The following is a 9,051-nucleotide window of genomic DNA, read 5'->3' on the forward strand; positions in this document are numbered from 1 at the left end:
GAGGGCAGAGGAGAACCGCTAATACCAGAGTGTGAGCTGTGCTGTGTGAAAGAATTATCCAGAAAGGAGGAATTATGAACGTCCTTTGTATATGCAACTTTGTTCTGCAGATTAAAACTATAATAGTAATAAAAATAATGCTAACTTTGCTTTTCCTCAATGTATCCCATGGCCCTTGCAGAAGGACCAGTTACAAGCCCTGGGATCCGAATCACCTGGTTGGTAGGTCTCCCCACAATCCATTTTCACCCCTTTAGTAAGTTTGGGTAGCTCTCGAGGGGGGCTCAGGGTGCCCCCCCCCCACTCAGGCTTGGGTTGGCTTTTTTCTGAAATGGCCTCTGGGAGAGAGAAATTAATCTTCTACTCATTTTTAAAGATCTTGGGCAGTTTTGTGACATTTCTATTGGCTTTTTGAAGGCACAGCTTTCCCCTACCTCTTCTGTGGTAAGCAGGAGTCTGGGATGACAAAGAGGCTTCTCGGTCATGTACATGACACATGAAGGCATGTGCCCAGCAGGGCACGCAACCCGTGACTCTTAGTGTACAATCAGGCTGCATTTCTCCGCATTATTCCTGTAAGAGTATCCTCCCATCTGCGTACCCTCCCACTTTTAAAAAGTGTATAAAAAGAGATGGCATATTGGCTTGGAAGAGGTGACCTTTGAAAAAGCGCTATGTGGTGCTTCCCCAAAGACCTGCTTTTGGGGTGGGGCGAGCGGTGGGCTTCTTGGCTCTTCCAGTAAATGATGATTTGTAGGATTCGAGGAGGAGTGTAGAGTTCAAACTGGGACGGGACTGGTGCATGCTTGAGGGCCGGTGTTCATTGAAGGCAGGGTCAGCAAAGGTTCTACTCGTAGCGGTCTGGGTGACTTGCACAAATAGCCTCTGAGGTAGGATCAGGCCCAGAGGCCCTCTGGGGTCGGCCTTCTGCTTGCGTCACAGCGAGCCCGTGAGGAAGGCCGAGGGTGGAGGGGATGCGCCAGTGGCGCAGGTGGCGCAAACCAGTGGGGCACTTTCCAGCCCGGGGAAGAGAGGGCAGCGGGGGCGGCAGCCCCCACTTCACAGCCTGCCCTGTTCAGGCATCCTGGCCGAATTTGGGGCAAGGGAGGGCCATGCGGAGCACACGAGCCCCTTCGCAGCACACCCGCGTGGACTGGGTGAGCCCCACCTTTCCCTCTGCTTGTGACCGAAAATATAGGCAGCCCATGGGCTGGATTTGCTCCAAGAAGTCCAAAGAGGCCCGGGAGCGGCTTGTGTGCCCTTCCGGCCTGGAGTCGGGGCTCTGTCCTTCTGGACACTGGGGGAAGGGAACAGAAAAGGGGTGGAAAGGAGCCGGGAGCGGCAAGAAACACAGTGCCAACGCAAGCAGCTTCTGCTCAAGCTACTTTCTTGCCGCACCCTTCCCCCCAGCCCTCCTGCATGCACCACGGCCATCATGGAGGCCTCCTGTGGCCACTCCAGCCCCCTCACGCCACACCAGGCAGCCCTTCAGTCTCTCCCCTTCCCAAACCAGCACCCCGAGCCCAACTCGATCGTGGTAGAGTCTGCACAGTGCCCCCCCACCCCAGTCACACCAGCAGACAGGAAGGGTTGGCGGCCCGCCTGCCTGGTCCGGCCTAGCCTGGCCTGAAGGGGTCCTGCCATCTCTTCCCTGGGCCTTTGCGTCTCCACCTACGAAGCCCCCATGACCAAAGAGCAAGTGTTCTTCTGGCACAGTCCCTGCCCCCTGAGCAATGTGAGGTGGCGCAGCTGCTCCCGCATTGGCTGAGAAGCCGCCCAACATTCGCAAGAGGCGCAAGCGACCGCGTGGCCTCTGACAAGTGGGCACTCTTGGTGGGCCTCATGCCTGGCTGTGCTCTCCTGCACTGAGGACAGACCCTGCGATGGCGAGGGGCTCTTCAGAGGCAGGACAGTCAAGAGCGTGGACTCCCTCCACAAGGCCAGGGCAACCTGCAGCTGCATGGGTTTGCCCAGCTGCCCCAGTCACATCAGTGGCACAGGGCCCCTCTCGGAGCCAGCTGCTGATCCTTCCCTATCACCCCTTCAGGGCAAGGACACCCTGCCCCCTAAGACACAGGGCGCCCAGCCCTGTCAGACATTCCCACCTCCATGCCAGGACACCAGACACAGGCGCTGAGGGTCAGGGCCAGGCAGCCCCCTGCCCCAGCTTCACAGACCACTTGCTCCACTTCCTCACGGTCTCGGAGTCCATTGCTTTGGACTCCTGGGTCAGGTCTGTTGAGCTTGATGCCCTCCCACCCCTTGGCTGTGTTAGAAGCACTGCTCCCTTGCCTGCCTTACTGGCAGAGGGTGAGGCCCTTGCGTCCAAAGGAGCAATCAACCAGGCCTCCTTGGACCTGCATAGGAGATTGGATTCCCATTGTCTCACTGTCCCTAGAAGTGATGGGGGTCCTAGGTCCATCTTGGACCTGAGAGGCATCAGCAGGTTCATAACCCGCAAGAGGTTCACCATGACCACTCTGCGGTGCCTGGTTCACCACCAAAGACTTCGAGGATGCCTACGTCCATATCATTGTTAACCGTGCATACAGGCACTTCCTTAGGTTCGGTATAGGGCAAGAGACCTTTATTTATTTATTTAGAAAATTTCTAGGCTGCCCTATTTGCCGAAGCCTCGGGGCGGCTTGCAAATAAATAAAATACATAAATAACAATATAAAATTCATGTAACTGTATAAAATAAGTCGCCCTAACCCTTTCAGCTCTCTGTCCTCCCCTGTGGCCTCGCCACTGCAGCACGTGTCTTCTCCAAGTGCACAGTGGTGTTCTGCACCCGCCTCCATCTCCGGGGAATTCAGGGACTCCTCACAGCCCCATCCAGGCTGATCCCTCTGGGCAGGAAGCACCACCTGCTTGCTCCTGCAGACCCTGGGCCTCCTCACCAATCATGGCAAGTCTGTTCTCTCCCCCACCCAGCCCGTCCTCCTCACAGGGGTTGCCCGGACGCCGTACATAGGAAGGCTTGCCTCCCACAACCAAGGGCTGAGCTTCTCGCCTCCCTTATCAGGAGCATGGCCTCCACTACCACCCACGCCTTCCTGAGACTCCTGGGCCTCATGGCCACCACGTAATCCATGGTTCGTCTCGCTCACCTTCGGATGAGACCCCTCCAGCCATTGCCTGTGGAAGCTTTCACTGTGGATGATGACCCCCTACCACATCACCCCGTGCACTCCCCCCCCATGGGTCAGACACTCGTTCCATTGGTGGTCCTCACCGGCAACCTCTCAGCCAGGCTCCCCTTCTCCCCCGGAACAAGAGGTCACCTTCACAACAGATGCCCCCAAAACAGGCTGGGGTGCCTGCTGCAGAGGTCTCCATGCCCAGGGACTCTGGGGCGACCATATCCTAGCCCTGCCCTCCTTCCCAGACCGCCTAAAGGGCATCGCATCCCAATTGCTGCAAGCAATGTTACTGTCCTGTATGATGTGAACAAGCAGGGCAGGTCCCACTCCTGCCCAGCCAATCCTGCTTCCACCACTTGAGGATGGTGCCCAGAGAGAGGCACCTCGTCACGGCCATCCGCATGGCTGGTCACCGGAACACCCTAGAGGATGCCCCGAGCTGCTCCGCTTCAACAGCCCACAAGAGGAGTGGGACGGCACAGACCTCCACGGCCTCCACACCAGGCCAACGGATTTACGCCTGTGGACAAACTGGGTGAAGGCTGCAGCAATGGACAGGGTGGGTCTCAGGAACGACAACCATCCAGCAGAGGACACAGCCATGAGGGCTGCAAGCTTTCCTTCAAGTCGTTGCTGCAGCAAATCCGATCGAGGGGCTTGGGAGGTCCGACTTTGCCCCAGACCAACCCCCATAAATCATGAATGCTCCTGTTACTCCAGAAAGACCTGCCTTCCTCCCCCACCCCAGGAAACGTCTCCTTTCATGCACAGCTCTGCCATCTTTCCTCCTTGTCGTCTCTCACGAAGACTGCTTGAGTGCCTCTTCCCCCTCAGCACTGGGCTCTCCTTTCTCCCTGGATGCTTAAGCCAAAGTTGCTGGCCCAAATTCGCTGAATGCGGCTGGTGTCATCAATTGTTTATTGATGAATAAAGAGCACAAGTGAGCAAGCTCAGACGTTAAGAACCTCCCTTTGGTCTCAGACTCAGTGTTGGAAGGCAATTGCTGTGTAATGGAACTACAGCATCCTGCTAGAAACTCTGATCTGTCCTCTGGCTGCTCATTTCTCTCGCGCCAGTGTGGGTCTTAGGAAAACCCCCCGAAACCAGGGCTGGTCCTCTCATGTGAACAGAGGCAAAGGCTCGACCAGCGTGGCTGGGGCAGTTCTGCCTGCTGCCCGCCCAGCGCACGGGAGCCCTGCCCTCGCCATCGCCGCCACGGCCAGCCCGCTTGGCCTGCCGCTGCTGCTGCAGACGTGCTGCAGACTGATCACTGCCCTCGCCTGGCAGGCTGTTAAGAGCAGCGAGTAGAGGGAGGCCGCTGCCCGTCCACAGGAGAGCCTGCGCCTGGGGCCCGGGCCCGGGCCAGGGGCGGACACTGCCAGAGGGAGCCCTCTCCAGAGGGCCTGGGCCGCGGGCCCTGGCTGGAAGGCAGCAGCCAAAGGCTGGGCGGGGCAGGCCGGGGCTTGCTTTCGTCCCGCTTTGCTCTCTGCCTGTTTGCTTTGGTTGCTGGTTGTTTCTTGCTGGGGTGTATGTGTGTGCATTTACATCTATCTTTATGTTTTGGTGTGCACATGTCTGTATGTTTATTATTGTTGTTTTGGGCTAGTTTTGAGTTACTGTGCTTATTCTACTGTACCAAATCCTTTTCTTGCTTTAAATTGATTTCAGACCCTGGGGGGCAAGGGGCCACTCCCAGCAGCATGGTCATGAGCAGCAGGAGATGTGATGCTGGGAGATTAATGAGCCCAGAAGGGAGAACTGGGGTTAGAGATGTAACTGCTCATTAATTTTTATTTATTTATTTTATGATATTTATTTAAAGTCTCTGGAGTGCTTACAAAGACTGTTCTGGTTCTTCCCTCAACCAGAGGAGTCCCGGTGACACTGTTGGCCTGCCCTCAGGCTTGGTGGTGCAGCTAAAAATGCCAGGCTGGAGCAGAATAAAATCTCGGCCATCCATGATCTGATTGGAGCACAGAAACCTGGTTTCCTGAGATGGGAAATGCCATTTTCTTCCACCAGTGCAGCACCATCCTCGTTCTGGGGGTCGGCAAGGGAGAGAGCCATGGTCTGCAGGAGCACTTTCTCTCCCACGAGGCTTCCTGCCCACTCTAAGTCAGGCCTGGAGCGTCAGTACTTGGTGTTGGGCAACCGAGCCGGGCTGGATTCCTGCTGGTGCGCTGCCCACGCTGCTGCACGAGGGTCTCCCTGCCCGAGCTGGCAGGGATAATCTTGAACCTGGTGCAGAAGACCCTCGCAATGGTGGCCCTGGGTGACTTCAGTCTCTGTGCTGAGGCTGTGCTCTTGACCTGGTCTTTTCAACTGGGCAGGAAGATGGTAATCTGGAAGTGTGTGTATGTGCGTGTGTGGTGGGTGATTGGAACCCCTGTGTCATGGCCAGACCACTTTCGCTTGAGATTTAGACTTCTGACTGCTCTTTCCATCTGCCAGGCTGCGGGGGGGGGGGGGGCATTAAAATGCTCTGCCCGAGAGTCTGATGGACCCACTTGGTTTCCAGGCGCATCTGGGAGGTTTTCCAGCTGATGTGGTTGGCGCTCCTGTTGAAGCTCCATGGAATGCGGAAGTGACCAGACAGCTGCGCCCAGGCACCGCTTCCCACGCAGAACCCACAGGGCTCCCAGCAGAATTGCAGGTGGCAAAGGAGCTGCGAGGAAGGCTAGGGCGCAAGCGGAGGAAACCCTGGGCTGCATCTGACCAGGCATGGCAAGAGCTCCTCATCAAGCTTACTCTGCTGCAGTGAAGGCAGCAAGGAAAGCAGCCTGGCAGAGCTATTCCAACTGGTTTGTAGCCTTTCCCATGCTGGCCCCAGAGGAGACAAGATCGAACCTCAGTGGCCCACTGTGATGAATTTGCACAGCACTTCAGGGATGAAGGCACTCAGATCCGGGATGAATTGGACTCTGCATTGGATGTCGTCTCTTTCCCAGAGCTGGCCAGTGCACGTCCGGTCCTATTTTATTGGATACGTTTCAGTTGACGAGGCCTGATGGTGGACAAGTTGCGTGGGCAGGTTTGGACTATCGCCTCTGTTCTTGACCCTTGCCCTTTGTGGCTGCTTATCCAAGTCAAGGAAGGAATGCAAACTGTAAATACATCTCTCAAGGGGGGGTTGATCAAGACCCTCTTGAGGAAGGCTTGCTTGGACCCAGAGGATATTAACAACTAGGGCCTGTGGCCAGCATTCCCTTCCTGGGCAAGAGGCTTGAGCAGGTGGTGGCTGGGCAGCTCCAGGCACTCTTGGAAGAAACAGATCATCTAGAGCCATTTCAGTCTGGCCTCAGGGCTAGGTTAGCTTGGTGGCCCTGTTGGATGACCTGTGCACGGAGAGAGACAGGGGGAGTGCGTCCCTGTTGGTTCTCCCGGACCTCCAAGCAGCTTTCAATACCATCGACCATGGAATCCTTCTGGATAGGCTAGCGGGACTGGGGGTTGGAGGCATTGCTCTGCAGTGGGTCTGCTCCTACCTGACCAGCCGATTCCAGAAGGTGTCACTGGGGGATATATTGTACCTTGGCCCCATGGCTTTTATTCCTCATGCTGTTTAACATGCACATGAAACTAGTGAGAGATGTTATCCAGAGGTTTGGGTTGGAAGCTCTCCCTCTCATTTACATCCAGTCCTGGTGAAGTGCCTATATGGGATGCTGAGGGCTAAAATACTGGAACTTAATCCAGACAACTGGAAAGTGCTATTGGAAGGCAGACTGTGATCCCGTGGGGCGTCTTTTGCCCTGTCCTGGGTGGGGTTGCCCTCCTCCCAAAGGACAGAGTGCAGAGTCTTAGGGTTCTCCTGGCCCCAGAATGGCCCCTGGAGTCTCAGGTGGCACCTTTAGCCAGGAGTGCCTTCCATCAACTTTGGTTGATTTACAAATGGTGTCCCTATATGGACAGGCAGAACCTAGCAATGGCAATCCATGCGCTGGAAACCTCACCTTTAGACTACTGTAATGCGCTCTGCATGGACTGGCCCTTGAAAATGGTCAGGAAGCTTCAGCTGGTAGAGAACAGAGCTGCTTGTCCCCTGATGGGAACGAGGAGTGAGCGTAGCAGCCTAGTGCTCTACCCACTGCAGTGGTCACCAGCTGAAGTCCCGGCCACTTTAAGGGGCTCATGTACACAGCCCCTAATGGCTGCGGACCTGGATACCTAAAGGGTTGTCTTCTCCCATGTGCACCTACCCAGGCCCTTCGCTCATCTACGGAGCTCCTTATCTGAAAGCTACTCCCGAGAGAGGTAGAGAGGGTGGCTATGAGAAAAAGGGCCTTCTTGCTTGTGGCACACCATCTGTGGAATCAGCTCCCCAGCAAAACCGGCCTGGCACCAATGTTATCACGGTTCCAGTGCCAGGTTCTTAGCTTCTCACCATTTTAATTGTGGATTCTGATTTAGAAACATAGAAAGAGAGCGAGTCAGAAGGGGCCTCCCAGGCCATCTAGTCTGACCTCCGGCACCAGCCGGCTCCGCTCACGACATGCCCACCATGTGCACGTCCAGCCTGTCCTTGAACATCTGCACTGATGGGGCCTCAACGACCTCCCGTGGAAGCCCATTCCACACCCTCGGGGTCCTGACTGTCAGGAAGTGCTTCCTGGCATCCAAAGGAAATCTTGGCTCCCTGAGCTTTGCTCCGTTGGAGCGCGTCCTGTCTTCCTCTGCAGGGGAGAACAGGTCTCTACCCACCTCCTCTGACACCCCCTCACATACCTGTATGTTGCCAACAGATCCCCTCTGAGTCTCCTCTTCTCCAGGCTGAAGAGACCCAGTTCCCTCAGTCTCTCCTCGTACCTCATCCCCTGCAAACCGGCCACCAACCTTGTGGCCCTACGCTGCACTGACTCCAACCTGGCTATATCCTTCCTGTAATGAGGGGCCCAGAACTGAACACAATACTCCAGTTGCGGGCGCACCAGGGTCGTGAAGAGTAGTAGTAATACCCCTCTTGATCTAGAAGCCACACTTCTGGCTATGCAACTAAAGGTGGCGTTCGCCCTCTTGACCACCACATCACTCTACTGACTCATGTCTAGCCTGCAGTCAACCGGCACCCCGAGGCCCTTTCACAAGTGCTGCTCTCCAGCCACTTGTCCCCTAACCTGTACTTGTGACAACTTTTCCTATGCCCCAAGCGCAAGACCTTGCACTTCTCCACACTGAATGCCATCCTGTTGTCTCCTGCCCACATCCATAGCCTTTCCAGATGCTTTTTGACAGGGGTTCAAACTTTTCCACCAGGGGGCCAGTTGAAAGCTGCCTGTGCTGGGGGCGGGCCAGAAAGGTGGCGTGACAGTGTTCGCAGGCTGGCATGGGGGCGGGGCGGGGGCAGTGCATGTGGGCCTGCTGAGGCTGGCGTGGGGCATGTGGCGAAGCAGGGTGAGGCGAGCTGGCTTGAAGATCTTTTTCTCCACGCGATTGAACCACTGCCTCCCCACACGTGGGGTGAGGTCGCGGTGGCTGGTGCGTGTCTGGATGGCATGCAGCAGGTCCAAATGGGCATGGAGGGCTGGATTTGGCCCCCAGGCCATAGTTTGAGGACCCATGCTTTTGGAACTGGAGTACCTGCTCCTCAGTTGTGGCCACTGCTCCAGTTTTAGTGTCGTCTGCGAATTTGATCAGCAGACTGTTCACCCCTTCTTCCATGTCAGTGATGAAAAGATTAAACAGGATCAGCCCCAGGACAGAGCCCTGGGGGACCCCGCTTGTTACTGGCCGCCATCCTGATGATTCCCCGCTAATGTTACCCTCTGCTTTCGGTCAGTCAACCATGCCTTAATCCACCGGACAGTGCTTTGGTGTATCCCAAAACTCCTCAGTTTCTCCACCAGGATATCATGGGGCACTTTGTCAAAGGCCTTGCTGAAATCCAGGTAAACCACATCCACTGCCA

Source organism: Varanus komodoensis, unplaced genomic scaffold (assembly GCF_004798865.1).
Source record: "Varanus komodoensis strain SLA01 unplaced genomic scaffold, ASM479886v1 scaffold44_3, whole genome shotgun sequence".
Lineage (NCBI taxonomy): Eukaryota > Metazoa > Chordata > Lepidosauria > Squamata > Varanidae > Varanus > Varanus komodoensis.